Below are 19,737 nucleotides of genomic sequence, written 5' to 3'. Positions count from 1 at the left end.
GGGGGGCGGCCGCCGCTCCGCCCCGGCGGGAGGGAGGGAGGAAGAGGAGGGAGGGAAGTTGCGCGGGATGAAGTTGCGGGGAGCGCGGCCCCCCCGCGCCGCCCCGCCAAGTTTCTGGCGGTCCCCGCCCGCCGAGCGGAGCCGCAGGTGCCCGCGGGCTGCGAAGTGTCCCCGGAGCCGCCCGCAGCGGGAGCGGCTCGGTCCCCGCATCCCCCGGCGCTCTCGGGGCGGGCAGAGCCGCGCGGTTGCGGTGATGGATGCGGGGATGGCGGAGCGGGGCTGCCCGGAGCCCCGCCGCCCTCCCATTGTTATCCAGGGCCGGTGCGCGGGGCCGGTGCGGGGGCTCGGCCAGCCCTGAGCGCCGGGAAGGCGGTCGGTACCAGGCGGTGCCGCTCGGACCGGGGATGGAGGCGGCGGGGGGGAGGCAGCTCCTTTGTGGCTCCGGGCAGGTCACGGCCGCCGTATCCCACCGTGGTACCCTCGGTCTGTGAAATTCCCGGTAAGTCCTTTGTTACCGTGTGCGGGGGAAGGTTGCCAGGGGCTGCTGACAGTTTGTGACCTTAAATGCGCACCTTAAATAGGAGGTGGATAATTAACACAATGGCTCTCCCGACATAATGGGATGAAACCCAACCTGGAGCCGCTACAACAACCGAAACGCGCATTTCCACGGATATTAAATGGGTTTATCCCCGTAGGATATTCCGGAGTTTAAAATGCAGCATGCTTCGGAGGAGAGTAAACAAATTGAAATGCGATTTATGGGGCTCCGGTACTGGATCAACAGTTCCAGCATTAATACATTTTGGCTTTTAAGCAGATTACGTGCTGCATCTGCGCTACGCGACCCGAAAAGTACCGCAGGTACCTCGGCCGGTGGGTTTGCCATGACTGCTCAGTTCTGGCATTGTGGCCGGGAAGGGATTACGGCTCTAAGCGCTTCGGATACAAAAGCGTTCCTCGCTAAATCGCGCTAATGACTTTTCCTGGGTGCGCGCAGAACCTTTATTTAAAGATAAATATTGGCAGCTACTTTGCCGTGGGTCTGTCGGGGGCGAACTTTGCCGGAGGGAGAGGTGGGCTGGAAGGTGGCGGCTCTGCTTCCTTCCCCGCCGTTCCGCCTGGCCGGTGCCTGTGGCTGGGTGCGGAGCTGGAGAGGGAGCAGCAGCGATTGACTTCTGTCCAGGCAGCAGTTCTGCCGCCTCGCCGGGATCACGTTGGGAAAGGTGACCTTGTGCCAGCTTGGCCTAATGCCCTCCATTAAAAAAAAAAAAAAAAAAAAAGAAAACAAGAGGGGGAAGGAAAAAAAAAGGAAGGCAAGTAATCCATTTATTATTCTTCCAAGAGCTTCCCCCCCCCCCGTTTTTTTTTTTTTTTTTCCCTTCCTTTTTAATGGATGTGTCTGAGCAGCTCTGGTGGCCTGGGGCTGGCCGGGAATGGCAGAGTTTGAGCCGCCCTGATGAATGGTGGGCATATGGAAAACACAGGGATAATGTGCCACTCGGCAGCGCTCGGATCGAAACGACGCTGAGCCCTTTTACGGCAGAGAGTCGCGGAAATGAGAAGAGATAAAATTCTATCAAAGATAATACCAGATGTATTTCACCGGGTTATGAGATTGGTTTATTGTGTACATTACTAATGCAGTATTTTTTTACAGCTTTCTTGTGTGTGATAGTCAGAGCGGGATTCATACCTTCATGGGGGTTTTGGGGTTTAATTTGCTCGGGGTTTATTGCGTTCTGGTCAGCACCGTATGGATTTATGGAATGCTCTGCGTGCCGGGTGCTGCTCCAATCCAACCCGTTCTGCATTAAAACGGCAAAAAATGGGCAAAGAGTTGCGAGCTGCTGATTTGGGGTAATAAATACAACGGCGAGCCAGAGCGATTAAAGCCATCTTTTATAAATGTCTTCACATCTCATTATGCAGATGAGCTCTGGCTACACGGCTCCAAGCCTTTGGTTCTCGTCAAATAAAATGTTCTTGGGTTTATTTCCCGGAATGCAAATGCTCTCTCTCCGCGTGCTGGAGTTGGGCAGAAACTTCGGCGGCTCTGCCGGATGGTGGAGAGCCAGGAGCCTCGGTGCGTGGTCTGGTTGATGAAGTGTTTTTGCTGTTTAAAGTTTAGGGGAGAAGGAGGTAAAAAAAAAAAATTAAAAATCCACAACTGTGGATGTGATTAAAATATTATAACCTTCTGATATTCTGGAGTGCATAAATTTTACATATCAGCTACAGAGGGAGTTTAGACATCCATTAAATGATATGACAGCTTGACTTATCTAAATGTGCATCATTTAACAATGTGTCAAAATTCTGCTTTATATAGACGACAGCAGTAAATAAGCTATCAGTCCTCTTGGCTGGAGCTTCATTCCTGGAGCTTGGACTAATAAACTTAACTGCATTCTTGTGGAGCAGCAGGATAACCCTGGGGGGAGGCCAAGGCACTTCTGGGGCTGTGACTGGGGGAGCTTCACCTCTGCAAATGCTCAGGGTGCTCTGTGTTTTTAGGGCTCTTATGGGGAGACTGGTGGGACATTCCAGTTTCCTCCAGCATCTCCAGCACCCAACACCTTCCATCCCTGCTGGAGGCTGGGATGGTGGCTGTGGCCACTGTGCCCAAGCAAAAGTGGGGGGAGCCCAAGGGGGCTCTGGGTGCCCCTGTCTTGCAGGGATTTTTCTTTCCAAGCTGAAATCTCTGGGTTTATGGAAGTGCAGGCAGTGCCCGGGGCTGGCTGAGAAGTCCTGTGAGGTTGGGAATGCAGTTTGTGCTTTCCAGTGGCTCCAGCTGCTCCCGGTGCAGTGGGGCGTGGGGAGCATTGGCTGCGGAATCATCTGGTCTGAACAATTAATCTGAATTTGGGCGCAGTGGCACTGACGGAGCTGGGGCCTCGGCAGATGTCTGTCTCATGGTTGGCTTGGCTGTTGTCTGATGGTTGTGTGCTCCTCCTGGGAGCTTCCCAGTGACCAGAGCTCTTCAGGTGGATTCTCTGCTGTCTCCTGCAAGGCTGTGCCCTGTTGGTGGGGACACAGGTGACGCCTCTGTCCTTCACGCAGGAGCTCTGTTTCCTTAGGGATCGAGGGCTACGGCAGCTGGAAATGCTCCTTCCATGTGCCCCAAGGAGGTCCAGCTGAACTGGTCACTGAAATGCTGATGCTCCAACATCAACAAGTTCAAACCTCGGTGTCTGGAGCATTCAGAATGTCACTGTTATTGTCACCTCATGGTGTCCCCTTCCTCTGTGCCTCCACCGCAGCTCCCTGCTTGGGACAGCCTGAGGTGCCACATCCATCCCACCCCCACAAATCCTTCATTAATACCTGATATTTCTACTATTTCCAATTTATATGTGCAGGGAAGAGGAGATGGGCCATGTTTCTGGTCCCACCTGCTCTGGGGTCAGGATTGAGCATTGCCAGAAAGTCAGACTGTGAAGTTCCTGAAGTGAAATCTGATTTTTTTTCTTTTAATTTTTTTTTTCTGGCTGAATAATTGAGATGCTGCCAGACAAGAAGAGCTGCAGAAAATGAGAGTTTATCTTTAGCACCACAGTTCTCACTTTAGAAACTGGTGACCCCAATTCCAGCCTGGAGAGTGACTTCTTCCCTAATTAATAAATCCATTAATTAATTGTGTGCGTGCTGCAGCCCATTAGAGATGTACATGCTGGCCTCCTGATCCAGTTTAGTGGATTGTCTCTGTGGCCTTGGAAAAAAGGAGGGGAAGAGAGGGATTGTGACCAAGAGGCAGAGAGGGGACAGGGATGGAAATATAATTTGATTTTTGTGGGACTGCAGGGACGAGCACAAGCCCAGCCCTCTCCTGGTGGGTGTTCCAGCTTGGAGAGGGGTGTGGGGACAGAGTGGAGTGCTCAGGGTTGCTGTGCCCGCTGAAATGGGGGACAGTGGTGAGGGGTGGGGGCCATGGGGTGCCTCTTGTGTAGATGCCCCACGGGATGGGGAGCAGGGAGCTGCTCCCAGGAGTGCCAGGGCTGCGGCATCACCTCGGCATGGGTTTGGCAGGGCTGGGCACGGCTCCTGCGCCGCGGGTGGAGCAGAATATTAAAGCCCTGGGTGATGCCAATTATTATTTACGAGCAGATTAGGAGGCAGTGCACTCCCAGCCCGCCAGTCCTTCAGGAGGCACTTGCTTAACTAGAAAACCTCAGCAGAGCCTGCGGAACTCGCCATGCATCTCCCTCCATATGTTGGCACAGAGCTGCTCCCTTCAGTTAATTTTTCTTGCTGTCTGCAGAGACCTGGAATAAAAACACAGGCAAAGTGTTGTGTGTGCTGGTCCCAGGGCTCCTGTTTTCTCTGCTGAATGGGAAGCTGGCTGTTGGCAAAAGAAGCATCATCTTTATGTGCAGGAGGCTTTGCTTACCTGTGGGTTTGGGGGCTCCAAGGGCAGCTCTGCTCCCCTATTTTCCACTCCTAGTTTTGCTGGCTGGAGAAAATCGATGTATTTGGGTTCCCAGAGGTGGCTGCATGTCCCAAGGGATGGCACTGGTGCTTCTCCCCTCCTCCCTTGGGTGCTGGTGTAATCATGGCGCCACATCCCTGGCTGCAGGAATTCCTACATCCCAAATTTCGGGGAATTATCCTGGGAGCTGCCTCCACAACACAGCAAATTGAAATTGCAAGGCCATTGTTTGCAGGGAGGGAGGCTGAGCTGCAGCATCCTGCTCCTCAGCATGCCTTGAAATGGGATTTATTTAGGATTTGGAAGCGATGGGTGTGTACTCCCCCCGCACCAGACCTGGAGACAGAACCCACGCTGCAGCTCATGGTGTAGCACATTCCCTCCGGGACAGGAAAAGGCACATTAGAGACATCCATTCCCCACCCCAAAAGCCCGGGTGAAGTTTCTCAGAACATTTTGTACCATCCTGCTCCTATTACCGAAAGATGTAATTCCCCAACTTGGGAGATAATAAGCAGGTATTGACTTCTGCTGGGGTCATTATCAAGATTTATTCAGTCAATATGGCTCCTCGGGTCAATAAATCTTGAGGTTGATAAAGGAGGAATATATACTTGCAGACTTTATTAAAAAGTTTTCCCCTTTCGTAACACTTTTTCCTGTGTGTTGCAACAGGATCTGTGACTGAGTTTTCTTTAATAACCTTCTTTTTTTTTTTTTTGTGGTGCACGTTTTCCTGCAGCTTTTGTTCTGTATTTCCAAGACAGCACAATGTGGGAAGCAGGATTTGGCCATGTGCTGGCTCTGGCTTGCTGGAGATCCCTTTCAGGATGTGATTCCCCCTCTCCTGGCTTGGCTCTGGTGCTGGGTGAGGGTTTGGGGTGAATAGGGGCCGTGGGTGCCTCAGCCCATGTCTCAGGGCTCAGTGGGTGGGAGCGCAGGGCTGAGCATTGAGTTTCTCTGGGGAAAGGTGGACTGTTTGCCCATCCAGAGGGTCCTCGGGGGCATCTCTGCAGGAAGAGCTCCAGCAGAGCTTGCCAAGTCAGCCACATCCAGTGCCCACAAGTCCCAGCTCAGGATGGAGGGTGACGGGAGGCAATAACTGCTCAGCCCAGTTTTTCAGGCAGGATCCCCATCAGAAGGGCAGTGTGTGATGATGGGCTCCTTCAACCTCATCTCTGTATTTAATGTGAATTATTTTGGCTGTGCCTGCCTGACTCCTGCTTTGCAATATTCAATATTCCCACCACTGGTGGCTTTTTTAAGCTGAGCTTCCCTGGATGTGCTGACACCTCCTCCCAAAATGGATTCAGTGCCTTTTATTCTTTAACGTGGCCTTGCTGTTTAATTATTTTTTTGACTACTTTGGTGCAGCACTAAGTGATTTCCCCAAAGCTGCCCCAGCACCCCTGAGCACTGACTTTGCTGTGATTTAAGCGAGAGCGGGGCCAATTTAATATTTAACTCCTGGCATGTGCCTGTGCCAGCCATTCCTCCTGCAACACAGATCCCCAAAAAAGTAAATAACCAATTTGAACCCCGGATAAATGTCCCTCTGGTGGGAGCTGTGCCGTACGTCAGCGCTCCGAGCATGCCGCCGTTGCCTTTGGTAACGCTCCCGTGGTTTTACACCAAAGTCAGGACCTCGAGCATCCTTTGTTTTCTTCCACCGGGATAACATAATAAAGTATTACCTGCGCTGGCAGCAGGGCTTGTAATGTGTGCTGTAAGCACGGAGCAGAGCCGGGGTGTTATTGCTCAGCCTGGCTGCAGAGGACATTTATTCCTTATTAATCACGCTGACGGGGAGAGCTGCCTCCGTCTGCGGCTCTGGGAGCGCTGCACAAACATTGCTGCAGCCCTGGGAGCTGGGTCATTATTACCCCTCTCGTCCCCCCAGTTTCTTGACTGAGGGAGAAGCCGTGGGCTCTGTGGGGGCACAGGTTGGGCTAAAAGCCCCCTGTGATGCCCAGCACGGCGGCTGGGATGGGGTCAGTGGAGAATGGTGCCCTCCAGGAGACAGGCTGGTGGAGACCCCTGTGCTGTAGCTCTCCCTCGGGATGGTGGGGGTAAGCTGCATCCAGGGGAGGGCTAGGTTGGATATCAGGAAAAGGCTGTTCGGGCACGGCCCCAAGGCTGCCAGAGCTCCAGGAGCGTTTGGACAGCGCTGCCAGGGTGGGATTGTTGGAGTGCCTATGCAGGGGCAGAGGTTGGACTCCGATCCTTTCGGCTGTTTCCAGCTCAGCACACTCCATGGCTCTGTGAGTCTGCGGGGGTCTCTCCCCACGAGTGGCTGCTGATGTCACATTTGTTGGGATGGGATGGAGTGGGATGCTGTGGCCGCGCCGCTCCCATTCCCTTCCTCTGGCACCAGAGCGGGGCTGTGCTCTGTTGATGCCAACCCATCCAAACTCCTCCCAGTCCCATTCCTGGCAGAGCCGAGAGCTGGCGGGTGCCCGGGGCGGCGGGGCTGTGCCCTGGGCACGGCTCCAGCTCGTGTCCGGCTCTGCCGGCTCCGCTCTCCGCTCGGCACACGCCGCTGAGGCAGCGTCTCCTGCCACCGCACTTTTCCTTCAAATAAAAACAGCTAATTAACATTATTCTTTAATTATTGCCTTTATCAACAAGGGGTCTGGTTTATACCAGCAGGATAGTCGCTTTCCTTTCCACTACCCAAGCGAACGCTTCAATTCCTGTTGCTTTTGAAATGAATTTGATGTCATCTACCCATTGTCACTTAATGGGGACACTTGGGTAATGATTGCGCGCTCCAGCCCTGTTAGCAGCACTGCGAGCGTGTAATTTAGCCCCTTAGGCAACGGTACTTTTGAAATCTCTGGATAGTTTTGAACTCTCTGTTCTTAATTAAATATGCAATTTTTCACGGTAACCAGGTTAATTCTTTTGTGTTGTGTTGTAATACTGTTAGGAATTTTCATAGTTCTTATTAAACATTATTCAGGCATTGTGAATTCCATAATTAAAAAAAATGAAAAGAACAAAGCTTGATTCACTTCTTTCTTTTCCCTGGGTAATTTATCAAATGAATTTTGCAAATTTTTCTTTTTCTCCCCAGACGGCGTGCCAAGTGTTTTAAAGGGGAAGGATTTAATTGCTCTGTAGGGATTGGTTGGTTATGAAGGATTTGGCTGTTTGATTAGTAAACCCTATTGGGAATGGTTTAATGCTCCATGATCTTAAAAATTGTCTGATTGTGAGGCTCTCCAAGGATGTTTCCTCTTTTCCTTATGTACGGCAGCGGCTTTGCGCAAGTGTGATTATGGGATGGGGAGGAGGGAGCCGAGGTTGGTGCTGGGTGAGCTGGGCTGCCCCGGCCAGGAGGAGGAGGATGGTGAGGCAAACCAGCAGCTGTTCCTGTGTACCCCTGCAGATTGTGGGCATGGATCTCTGGCTGGGCCAGGATGGGGCTGCTCCAGACTGGATGTATCCCTCAGTTCCTCCTCCAAGACTTGCTGCCCGTTTTGCCTTGTGGTATGATGGAATTTTATAGAAAATCTGGTTTATTAAGAGACAAAACCCTGCTGTGCTCTCCATGTCTGAATCACTCTGGTATCCGTGGGCACATCCCTGTAAGGATGCTGAAGTGCTGGGGGGATCCGTGCAGGCTGGGCCATGCACAAGGAGGGATGTGGGGATGCAGCTGCCAGGGTTTGATCCAGGGATCCCAAAGCAGGGGGAACCCACCTGCTCTGGCTGTGGGGATGTCCAGCCAGGAGTCTTTATCCAGGCAGGCTTTTAAAAAGGATAAAACTGCTCTGTTTCTGCTGGTTTTTTAGTCCTCTTTGGATCCAGAATTGATGGAGGTGACGTCTGTGCACTGACATTGGGGCTGCAGGAATGGGCTGTGACTCCAGCATGCCAGGAAGGGCACAGTGCTCCAAAATCCCTGCTGGGGAAGAGCCTGGGCTTCCCTTCCAGAGTGTCCAGGAGCATCCCTGTGGGCACTGCCAGCAGTGCTCTGTGTAGTTTTTAAAGCACTTTTGGATTTAATATAGAGAAAAAAGGCCAATATTTGGCTGTTTTAGCCTTATGGTGGCAGCTGGGCTCCCCCTGCGGTTGTGGGGTGAAGGATGGTGGGGCCTCACTATTAAATAACAGAACAACCCCAGCGTGGTGCTGGCACCTGGTGGAATTTTGGGGGGAGCAGGAGGGGTCTTGCCTCCCGCCTGGAGCCGCCCCAGGAGGTGCCACTGTCTGGGAGCTGCAGCCCAGCCAGGATCGATTGTGGCCAGTCTGAGGGGACTCCCCAGGGGTTATTTGGGCTTTAAGGAGAGGTCAGAAAGTCATTACGCTTATAAATATATTACTGTTTAAGAGAAGAGCTGTCATCTTTGAACTTGGTTTATGCGGCGCCAATTTTTTCCCATTCTGATTCCAGCCAGGCGGATCAGCCAGCCTGGGGCAGCACCTGGGCAGCTCAGGGGAGGAAATAGAGGATTCAGCAGTGCTGGGCAGGGGGTTTTGCCTCAAAAAGCTTTAGAATCTATGCTTAAAACTGCTGCTTTCCCCCAAAACTTGGAGAAAGATGTTGGTTTGAGGCTTGGGGAACCGAGTGATGCTGTGGTGATGCCTCTGGCAGTGATTCCTAGTTGGAATCTGTGTCAGAGCCGGGGTTTCTCTGCATCATCATCATCTTTTGGGTGTTTTTGGGGAGGGACAAGCCAGCAGTACATGAGTGCCCTGGTGTGACCATGTAGGACTGTCACCAGCCCACAAAGTGAGATGCCACCAAGCAGTGGCATCACCCCATGGCGATGTCTCCATGCTGGGTTGAGCAGCGTGGGCCAGGGGTGCCAATGGGGCTTAAAAACAATGAGTTAAATCAAGATAAATCCCAGTTGTCCCCCCAGTTTTCCTGTTCCTCATGGCTGAGTGAGGCACTGAACGACGAGTGCTGGGCTGTGGCTGAAGCAGGGACACAAACCATTTGCTCCGTGGCGGTGGTGACACAGGGTTTGAGCAGAGACCAGCAGGACTGAGGGGTTCCACTCCCCCCAGGGCTGTGCTGAAGCTGGAAAGTCATTTAAAAACAACACACAAAAAAAAACCTACCAAAAAAAAAAAAAAAGGGGGCTAGACATTTGCAAGGCGAAGGCGAGCAGATGCCAGTAATGTATTCCTAGGCATGACACAGAGTGGCAGCGTGTCATGAACCGTGTCCCCAGGGACCCCCGGGTCTGTGATATTGGCTTTAACCCCCACCAGCTCCGGTCGGGGCGTAAATTCATCAGGCTTACGGGTATTGCTCTTGGACTACTGAATAATTTACAGTTGCAGAGCCCAGCCAGGTTCAGGTCATCGGGGTTCATGGGTTAATAACAGGTTTGGTTTTTGTTGTCAGCATCTGCCTTGATAACATATGAAAGAATCCTATTCTGTTGATTAGATTTTGAAATGGATCAATTTTTAATCAGCAGAACATCTGACTCACTCAATAAGAGGAGCGTGGTGGAGACAGGACGAGGGGCTCGTTATTTACAGGATTGTTTGTTTTTACTAATACGCAAATCCTCGCCGGGGCTGGAGCCTCCCCCCCGCCTTCCCTCGCCCTGGCTCCCCCAAAATAAATCGCTGGGATTATCTGCAGCCTCGTGCCAGGTATTTGATCCATCCACTGATTGGGTGGGAAATCCATGCTGCTGCTCAGGGCCCGCTGAAGCTTTGATTTAACTATCTTGTTATCGATGGAAAACATTTACTTACCGCTCGCCAAACCTTACACAGAAAATTTGACATTCTGGGGGTATTTCATTCACCTCTTCCCGAGCATCCTGCGTGGAGCTCCCCTCTCTGAAGGCCACCAGGATGAGCTTGTGGGAGAGCAGGGAATGAACTCTGGTGGGATGAAGAAATATCCCGGTTGAATTCCTGCCTGTGAGTAAAGTTTCTGAGGGAATATCTTTTGATTTCATCATTAAAAAGAGCTGGATCCCCATGGAAAGTTAAATACTGAGTGGGGCACCTGGGCAAAAGCTTTATTTATTTATTTTCTAAATTATTTGGTTTTGATTACTTGGGCACTAGAAAATTCCAAAGTTGACATATTTCACTGCATCTTGATAAACTGCATGTGTGTCTTTTTGTAAAGACATGCAGGAAATAAATATTATTTTTTAATAATAAATTAGTAGGTTTTTGTACTGGAATCCGCCGGGTCAAAATTTTGGCTTGAAGCCAGTCAAGTGCTTAACAACCACCATCACAGGACTCCCTGAAAATCAAATTCTGTTTTTTAATAACAGAAAAGCTAAAAGTCTCATCAGTGTAGCGTTGGGAAGAGCATCACCAGGGTACGATGGCTCTGTGGGGGCTGGCTGGGGACTCTGTCACTGGCAGATATTGATATAGATAAGAACTCATTGCGATGATAATTTGCATGGGTTTGCCCTGAGCCCTTTGGGATTTTACTTTTAAAACTTGTGCCTTCTGGCTGTCTCCTTAACCTAAATAAATACTCTCTCTCGGATCAATTAGGATTGTGGCTGGGGGTGAGGAATTGCTCCTGGTAGATTTTTTTTTGTTTTCTTCATTTCTTTCTTGAAAGTGTGGCCTCTTCTTTAAAATTTCTGGAGCATTTCTGAATTTATAAACGTAGTTTTTTTGTTGATTTGATGAGGTGGTGATGTAAGCATCGCGAGAAATGTGCTGAGGCCTCTGGCTGGTGCTGGGGATCCTGGAGATGGGGATGTGAACATGGAGATGGATTCCTGATGCTGTTGGGTGCCACAGCCTATTCCAGCTCCCATCTGAGCACTCATGTGCTCTGTGTTTGCTGATCTTTGGTCACAACCAGCCTCGCTCCAAGGTTTCCTCTGGAGCTTTGCGGTGCCCGGAGTTATTACAGCGCCATAATCCCAAGGGCTCATTCCTACAACCTGGAAATAACTCTGCAGGTAATGGGTGTTTGCTCTCAGCGGACACAGGTGATGTATCAGCCTCTCCTAAAATCATTAGCACCGTGAGAAGGTTAAATATGCAAATTAGATCATCCCTGGTGGGTTTATTTGCAGGAGAGCAATGGGTGTCACAAGTTCAGGACTTCCAAATTAAGTTTATTTTAGTGATGGAAAATGTGCTTCTTCTCTTGAGCATCTGCTGCTTATTTTCTGACAGAAGTTGGAAGAAAAACAGTTTTGCAAAGAGTAGAGGGGCTGCTGGGTGGTTTTTATTAAATAAGGGTGCTTGGAAAGCGTTGATGGGGATGATGGCGTTCAGTGCCTGATGAGGGCAGTGGGAGTTGCTCTGGGGACTTGCCCAGTTCTTGGCTCCTCTGGTAACTTATTAACTCCAAAAATTGTCCTTGTGTTTAGCAGCTGAGTGAATGAATTGCTGATGGGCCCTGGGTTTTAGTATCATTGCTCCAGACAGGATTGACCCAAAGCAGCTCCAGGGCTGGTTCCGCTGCCCTGTGGGAGCTGGGTCTGCCACGGCGGGAGCAAATGGCACAGGTGGGGCTGGAAGTGGTGCTTTGCTGCTTCCTTTGCTCTTTGAGGCCATGCAAGGGGACTGCTCCTCTGCAGCTCAGGGTTTATTCCAGGGTTCCCATCCCTGGAAGTATACAAGACCAGATTATACAGGGCTTGGAGCAACCTGGGATAGTGGAAGGTCCCTGTGCTCATGGCAGGAGGAGGAAAGAGATGATGTTCAAGGTCCCTTTCAACCCAAAACATTTTTTATTCTATGATTCATTTTGGGTGTATGAATTTGTACCCCAGCCAGTCCCAGGTACAACCCCATGTGCTGCTCCAAAGCTGCATGGATTTGATCTGGAATTCCCAAGACCTGCGCACCATCCTCTCCTTTTTCCTCCTTGATTTTTTGAACCATTTAGCCAAGTATGATGCTGCAATAATTTTGGGCACCACAGGGTGTTTGGGTTCATTAGGTCTCACTGTGGGGACCATACAAATTTACCTTTTGACAGCAGTGGTCTTCTCTGCCCATCCCTTCTCTTATTGAAGAATCCCCTTCCCACCAGGATGCATAACCTGAGCCTGGAAGGGTTTCTGCCTTTTGGTCTTTTTTTAGGCTAATAATTAAACCATAATGACAGAGCCCAGCATCTCTTTATTTAAAGAGCAGATGGAGTGTCCTGGATATTAGCATGACCCTGGCTCCCACAGTGCCAGCAGGTCCTGGAGCTCAGGGTTGGGATGTGCCCCCCAAGGACTGTGTTATTGAGTGGGCAGCGGGTGGCAACGCCGTGGGACACCAAAATTACAAGGGCATCGTTAAGTAGGGGTGAGCTGAGACGCTTTTCCTGTGCCTCTTTCCTATCCCATGGCTGAATCCCAGGAAGCTGCTTTGAAAAGCACTTTTGGACCGCTGGGTTGGTGCTCCTGGCACGCTGTGGATCCATGGGCTGAGCTCTCCCTCCATCCCACCCCCGCGAGCGATCCAAGGAGCTGCGGCTGTTACGGTTACAACCGGAGTGGGGCTTTTTTGGTGACACACTTCATAATGGATAATCCCAGGCTGCCACTTCCAAGAGCTGTAAAAGAGCGGAGTGCAGGCTTTGGCTGCTGAGCTGGCCCAGAGCTCGTTGCTCCCTCCTCACCATCGTGATGCGGAGCCGCAGCAATGATTTTGGAGCTGCCAACGCCATCATAGAGGGTCCAGATCCATTCCCAGCAAATCCCTGTCTTTCCCCATTTTGTCTCCACCCAGCATCACCACCTAGCCAAGGTGCTGTGCACCTCCCACTCCGATTTCTCATTGAAGCACTCTCTTTTTTATTTTTTTCTTAAGCAGCCACAATTGATAATTTAGCTGTGGATAAAGCAACCTTCGAGCTTTTTCTTTCTCAGAGGCCAAAACATTGATGTGGTGTGAAATGGGAGCTTTGAGGAGGCTTTGTATGGAACTTAGCTTCCTGAAAAATTTATTTACTGCGACTGTGATCCGCAGGAGTGAATTGATGTTTATCTATAGTAGTTCTTGCCAGAAAAAAAATGCATAACTGCACTTTCTTGGGAAGCCTTGAAAGGCCTTTTAAATAAGTGTCTAATAGTAGGCTCTCAATAGCAAACAGCCAGCTTGATAGACAGTGTACAGTATATTATTAACTATAAGCAGGCTTAATCTTTTCCTCATGTTTTAGAGAATGCTTTATAACCTTGTGGCCAAAGAATTCATGATCGCCAGGTATTTGAAGCTAAGCAAAAAATTATACCGGCTGTAACTGCTGGGAGATCGATAGTGCTGGGAAAGGCGGGAGGCAGCGAGCTCCTGCTGCAGCCACGTCCTGGTGCTGCTGCTCCCGGCCACTCCTGGCTGTCCCTGTCGGGTTTAGGTGGCACATGTGTCACGTGGATGATTCCCTGGGGAGGGATGCTGGTGGGGAGGGTGTTGTTTGTTTATTCTCCTTGCAGCTGCCATGTGGGATGGGGGTCCTGGCGCTGCGCTGCATTGGGCAGGTCCCAGCTCGGTGATGGAATTGAGCCATGGGATCACTAAGGTTGGGAAAGACCGAGTTCAGCCATTAACCCAATGCTACCATGTTCACCAGCACATGTCCCCAGGTGCCACACCTTCTGAGCACTTCCAGGGATGGTGGTTCCGACCCTGCTCTGGGCATCCTGTTCCAGTATCTGACCACCCTTTCAGTGAAAGAGTTTTCCCAAATATCCAATCTGAATCTCCTCTGGCACAACTTGGAGCAGCTCCCTCTTGTCCCTTGTTCCCTGGGAGCAGAGCCTGACCCCTACCCTGGCTGTTCTTTCCTCTCAGGGAGTTATAGAGAGCCAGAAGGTCTCCTCGAGCCTCCTTTTTGACCCCATGTTTTGGTGCCGTCCTTCGCTGTCGTGTTCCTCGGCTCCTCCTGCCCGTGCTGCTGGATCCTGAGAGCTCTGGCCAGGAGTCAGGGAATCAATAGATGGTTAAGGTGATAAGTGGCTTTGCTAAAAGCCAATTTTGCAGGAGGAGTTTGCAAAGAGGTCAGCGGAGAGGATCTGCATCTGCACTCGCTCCAGCCCAGAGCTCAACCTGAATTAACCTGGGAAATACCCTCAGTGTGGGATGAGGCCGGTCTCCTCTTGCTCCTGTGAATCCATGTGGATCCTATGGGAGGGGGAGCCTGAGGAATGTCTCCTTCCTCCAGGCAGAGCATTTGGGCGAGGTGAATGTGCCTGAAGGCAACAGAAAATTAAACAAGCAGAGTTTGCTCAGCTGATAACTTCTCATCGCTCTGGGGGCTGGAGCTGTGCTGGAATTCTGGTAGCAGTATTTACATATGGATGAAGTGCTCCTGTATGGCTGCTCCAACGTGGCTGGTCCAAGCAGGCTTTTCTCTAATCTCCACCACTGCTGGATGCTGCTTCCAGCTCTGTTTTCCCTCGAACAAACTCATTAATTGCACCCACCCTTAAGAAGCTCCCATTTTCAGGGTGTTTATTGCTTTTGGCACAGCTCAATGACACTGCTGGCAATGTGCCACCTCCTGGCACCAAGCACGAGTGTCCAAGGCCTGCATGTCACCATGTGGACCCCAACTCTGGGTTACTGTAAGAGATGGATTAGGGAGGAGTGAGCAGAAATAGGGAGCAACAGATCTTCAGGATGTTTCACCAAAGCCTCTCCAACCACCAACAGCTCCTATGTGGATTTTCTGTGGGCAGAGAATTGGGTTGTTTTTAGACTTTCTGACATTTCTCAGGCTTGACTCATCTTTTCCCACCTGTGAGGGCAGGGATATATCCCCCAAACTCCATCCTCAAATGTTGGACACGGGCTGATGGCAGAATGAGCCGGCACCAGTGTCCCCTTCCCTTTGGGCAACGATTCTTTATTTTCCCTGCTTTTTCCCATTTATCAGGTGGAATTCCCCCTTGGCTGGTGACCCCAGGAGGAGCATGGTGGGATGCTCATGCCTTGCTCTTGAGCTTCGCTTTCATCCCATTATTTATTACTCCATTTCTTCCCTGCACCGCCGCTGTTCGGATGCTGTGGCTGAAACCACCTTGTTATTTTATATTTTTTTAATCATCGTAGGGAGGCTGTTTCTGGATGCTGATTGACGGAAACATCTTATCTCCTCTAGTCAAAGTGTCTCCTCTTTGCGTGGTAATGAAAGAGTTTGACACTTTGACACGAGTGTCAAACACTTTCCCAACGATGCAAACAGTGCAGGCTTTGATCTAGGTGCAAACTGGTTTTATTACAACAAACAGATCCCCCCTTTCATCCAGAAAGGGAGATAAGGGGTTTCAATTGGTGCTAAGTAGCAGCTGCTCTTAAGAGTTTTAAAAATAAAAATAAGAAAAAAATAATAATAATGGAATAGTGGAGCTGTTGTGTCATGTTATAAACCAGTCCTGGTGCTGAGCAGTGAAGTAAGGTGGGTGTGAAGCCAACAGTGGGAATGATAAAAGGGAGAGAATCCTCCTAAAATAAAACCACAGAAATTGCCTCTTTTGGGAGATGTTTGGATTTGTTTTTCCCCAGAATTTCCATCTTCAGAAATGCCTTTTCTGGAGAAAACGCATTCTTCTTTTCGTAAAAGTGATGGGGTTTTGTGAAAAAGAACCACTTCTGCTACTAGTTTGGGGTTTTTTTGAGGAAGAGGGAGGCAGGCAGCCCTTTTGGGTGCTCTGGGGTTTGGTGTCTTCACTGGGATGCCGAGTCCTGTCCCATGGCCTCATCCAGGACAGCTCCAGCGGGGCTGTGGTGGGGTCTGCAGTGTTTCCCCACTCCCCCATCCATCCTTTCTCTGGGAATGGGATGTGGCCTTGCCTTCTTTCCCCTCCAATTTTCACCTGTAATTCATTATAGGTTGATATTTATTATATTATCCCCTGGCCAAGCCTGGAGGTATTTTAAGCCCTGGTGGGAGGCCTGGAGGGAGGAATCCCAAGCACACCCGCAGGCTGACAAAATTCTCAGTCATGAGCTTTTCTTTTTCAGTAGATAATTTTAAGTAGAAATGGGTAAAATTCCTTCCTGGCATCACTCTGCTGGCATTAGGCTGGACCGTGCCTGGATTTGGCCCAAGTCTGTCTACTTAAATGCAGCAGCACCTTCTCTCTATTTTGAGCCTTGAGCTTGGGCACAAATGCCCTGTGAGCAGCTGAAGAGAATTGATGTGATGTATGGAAATTGTTAAGTTACAGCAAATCCTGAGCTGTATGTGTATGTTTTCCCTTCCCTCTCTCCTGGATGGACATGAGCAGGGTCAGCCTGGGAACTGCCTTCAGCCTTCTGGATTTGAGAGTTTTCCTGTTAGCTGTTTTCTCAGAAAATCTTTTCCCTTTGAACATCTTGGATTAGGTGACTGTTGTAGGTCAATTCCAGCTGAGCCATCCCTGTCTCCCATCCCCATCTCCCATGCCTGTTGTTGCCCCACTCCAGGCACTGATGGAGCAAGCACAGCCTGGCACTGGGAGTGGGATGTCCCTTATGACACCATGGGTCTCCTAAAGTGACTGGGAAGCTCATCCTGGGCTCAGGGCCCTGGGGACAGTGCCCTCTGTGTTCATCCCACCCCATCCCTGGATTGGATCTATCCTGTTTCCACTGACTGTCCCTGTGGAAATCTCTCCATGGGTTGATTCCTGTTGGGATACCTGGCACTGCTGACCCCAGTGAGGAGTTGTCCCTGCCTTGGCCTCAGGCACTGCCCCCCGAGATGTCTCAGCCCAAATCCAGGGGGTGAGGAAACATTGGGGTGGTCACCCGTGGGCAGAAGTGCTTAATTTAGTACCTCCTTAATTAGAGCAGCAATTCCTGCTCCTTGCCCTCCTCCCTGGCTGTTCCATGCCAGGGGATGGAGCACAGCAAAATCCTCCACAGGAGATGCTGGATTGGGAAATGACAGGGGATTTGGGGCTTAATTTTAGCCAGAACCTGCGGCTCGTTTTTAGACGCTTCTCAAGTCGAGTTGCGGTGGCTTCGTTATAGTTGAGGAAAGAAAAAAAAACAACCCAAAACTGGAAAGGCAACGTGGTTTAGATGGAATCTCTCCACAGCCAGAGTTGGGGAATTTAATAGCAGGGAGCTGTTCCGCATTGCCCGGCCTGTGCCGGAGATTAAAACTCACATTTCATTTTTATACACTGTGGTTAATCCAATAATGATTCCGTGTTCCAAACGGCAATAATATCTTTCAGCATAGTTAATCAGAAGAGACTTAATGCTGTCACTATTTATTAACCTTTGTTGAAAAGCAAGAAGTTTTCCTACTAATCTGTGATTGTTGCTCTTGTCAGGCTCTGTCAAGTGCAAACCAGATTTGGCATTTGTTCCGGAGGGGAGGATGCTGCTGCCTTCCCTGCTGCCTGCTGCATCCGTCCCCCATGCAGGGATGTGGCCCTGTGTGCTGTGTGGGGATGTTCTGGGTGCTGGAAGCTTTGGATCCAGCCAGGCTGCTCCCTTCTCTCTCTCTCTCTGCAGCTTCCAGAGGGTTTCCAGCCTCCAGCCATACAGAGCCTGGTGTTTGGGGTGAAGAGGCAGCTTTTCCCCTCCTCGGAGTTATGTTTTGGCTGCCTGGGATGTATTTCTGCATTCAGACTTTGCCAGCTTGGGGGTGTTTGGGTCAAAAAGGCAACTGTACCTCCCCTCAGGGTTATATTTTGTCTGCCCGAGCCGTGTGTTTACATCCAGGACACCCTATGCAAGGGCTGTTGGAGCCAGCAGCCGGCGTGGGGGGGATGCTCTCCTGGCCAGGTGGCACTGGAGCATCGACCTTGGTCTGTGATGGTTTGTGGGGGTTAAGTGACTTCCAGCAGCTTCCCAAAAGCTCTGGGAATTCCCCCATCCCATTGTGTCCATCCATGCTGGGGGGAATGTGGTGTTGCTGGGCAGACCAAAGGGTTAAAGGGGATTTTGCAAGGATCCTGTGGCAGGAGCTGAGCCGAGGCACGTGTGGGTGGCTTGTCCCTCACATCCAAAAAGACATCCTTGTGTGACCCTAGTCCCTGGCAGAGGCAGGTGGGATGCTGCCCTTGGAATCAGAGCCCCGTGCTGGCATTTCCCAGGATGGTGGCTCCGCAGCACCGGGAGCTGACGTGGTTTTGGGAAGGGTGGCGGGTGTGTGGTGTCTGAAGCTCGGTGCTGATGAAAGGTCAGAGCATGAAGGAATCTCAGCCTCCGATATTCTCCCATTTGGCTCCCGTGGCGGGGAGGCCAGTGCTGGAATTGGCTTGTAGGAGCACCTGGGATTAATGAGCCAGCTTGGTGCCGCGCAGGAATCGATGCTTCCTGCATTAATTGCGCTGTGTTCGAGCTTCGGCTTTTTATTCTGAGTTATGGAGTTACAGGGAGAGATGTCTCTCTTCAGCACAGCCCTGGATCCCACAGGAACGGGTCCTTTTCCCAACACCCATCCTGCCACAGCGCGGGTGGCACATCCTTGCTGTGGGACGGGGATGCCCAGCACTGGCTGGAGAGGGAAAACCGAAAACCAGGACAAAAATAAACCCCAAGTCTCTGCTTCCTTCCCTTGTAACCAGCCAAAGAGATGGATGGGGATGGTCAGGCTGGAGTGGAGAAGCCACCAGCAGCCACCTGTGGGTCCAGCTCTGGTCTGCACTGGGAGATGAATGGGCAGGAGAGGTCAGATCTCCAAAAAAGGCTGGCGTCTCCTTGCAAGTGGGTTTGCAGCAGCTTTTATATTTATTTATGCGTTAATTGCCTTTTAATTGCAAATTATTTTTATTTACTTGCAATTATTTCTGATTTCTGTAACTGTGCATTCATGTGGATGGAGAGCAAAGTCTCCCAGCCCCTTGGGGTTTCGGGAGCTGTTCTGGAAGAGCAGTTGTTGGTGATATTTCTTATTTTTAGGGTGGACTAACATTGAGCACTATTCTGACCCCCTTGATCACTCCAACAGGTGCAGTTATTTTACGTACAGCCCCAAACAATCCCACTTTGCTAATATCATTGAAGCCTAAACATGGTATTTATATTTTTAGCAAATAGTTCATTCTGGTATTGATTTACATGTAATGTGGTCCTTGCATGAATAACTACCATAAATCTGGAAGCATTTATTAACCCAAATAGCTGCAAACACAGTCAAATTCTCTGTGTATTGGACACAACTGCGGAGCTGAAACTGCAAAGTAAAAGAGCAAAATGTAAACGTTATTTTTCTGTGACCAACCAGAGTTTCTGCCATTGATCCGTGATAAGAGGCAAAGGGTTAAGATAATTTGGCAAAATGAAAAAGTAGGGAATAAATAACAATAAATGGAATTTCTGATGTGGCCTGTCAATATTTGGGATGGTGCCTGGCTCTGCCTTCTCTGCCTAGCCGGAGAAATTAACTTTTGAACTCAATGTCTGCAATC

At 50.4% G+C, this 19,737-nt stretch overlaps 1 protein-coding gene across 2 annotated transcripts in view; it reads left to right on the top strand.

Moving 5' to 3' along the window:
* Positions 1–358: 358 nt before the first annotated feature.
* The window catches only part of CUX2 (cut like homeobox 2), a 63,527-nt gene continuing 44,148 nt past the window's right edge, over positions 359–19,737 (top strand). For both annotated transcript variants that reach the window (XM_042034906.1, XM_042034905.1), the window contains exon 1: positions 359–499. The gene's annotated coding sequence lies outside the window, so the exon portion shown is untranslated. The remainder of the gene's footprint in view (positions 500–19,737) is intronic.

The sequence above is a fragment of the Corvus kubaryi genome, unplaced genomic scaffold, assembly GCF_017639235.1.
Source record: "Corvus kubaryi isolate FWS band 111438036 unplaced genomic scaffold, C.kubaryi_AGA036_p1.0 37382, whole genome shotgun sequence".
Taxonomy (NCBI): Eukaryota; Metazoa; Chordata; class Aves; order Passeriformes; family Corvidae; genus Corvus; species Corvus kubaryi.
This window is presented reverse-complemented; position numbering and strand designations above follow the sequence as displayed.